Source organism: Nematolebias whitei, chromosome 3 (assembly GCF_014905685.2).
Source record: "Nematolebias whitei isolate Nwh7 chromosome 3, NemWhi1, whole genome shotgun sequence".
NCBI lineage: Eukaryota > Metazoa > Chordata > Actinopteri > Cyprinodontiformes > Rivulidae > Nematolebias > Nematolebias whitei.
The window spans coordinates 57,708,153-57,708,664 of NC_056500.1; positions in this window are offsets into that span (position 1 = coordinate 57,708,153).

Below are 512 nucleotides of genomic sequence, written 5' to 3' on the forward strand. Positions count from 1 at the left end.
GATGGCTTTAAATTTCTTGAGTTTCATTGAAAAGAAGTCTGAAGTCATGTTGTTCCCTCCCAACGACTCGATCACAAACCACTGCATCGACCTTTCCACTCTAACCCTGTCAGAAAAACAGAGTCACTAATCTGGGCGTGATAATGGACCCTTCCCTGAATCTTAACAATCACGTAAACATGATTGTTAAATCATGCTTCTTCCAACTGAGGCGGCTGTCTAAACTGAAGCCCATATTGTCCAAAAAGAACCTGGAGACAGTAATACATGCATTCATTACATCTAGGCTTGATTACTGCAATTCGCTCCTGTTTGGTATCAGTCAGACCTCCATTGCACAACTACAACTGGTCCAGAATGCAGCAGCCCGATTTTTAACCAGTACAGGCAAAAGAGAGCACATTACACCAGTTTTGGCCTCACTGCACTGGTTACCGGTTCACTTTCGAATCCAGTTCAAAATACTCACGTATGTCTACAAATCACTGAACAGTTACCCCCCCCCCCCCATC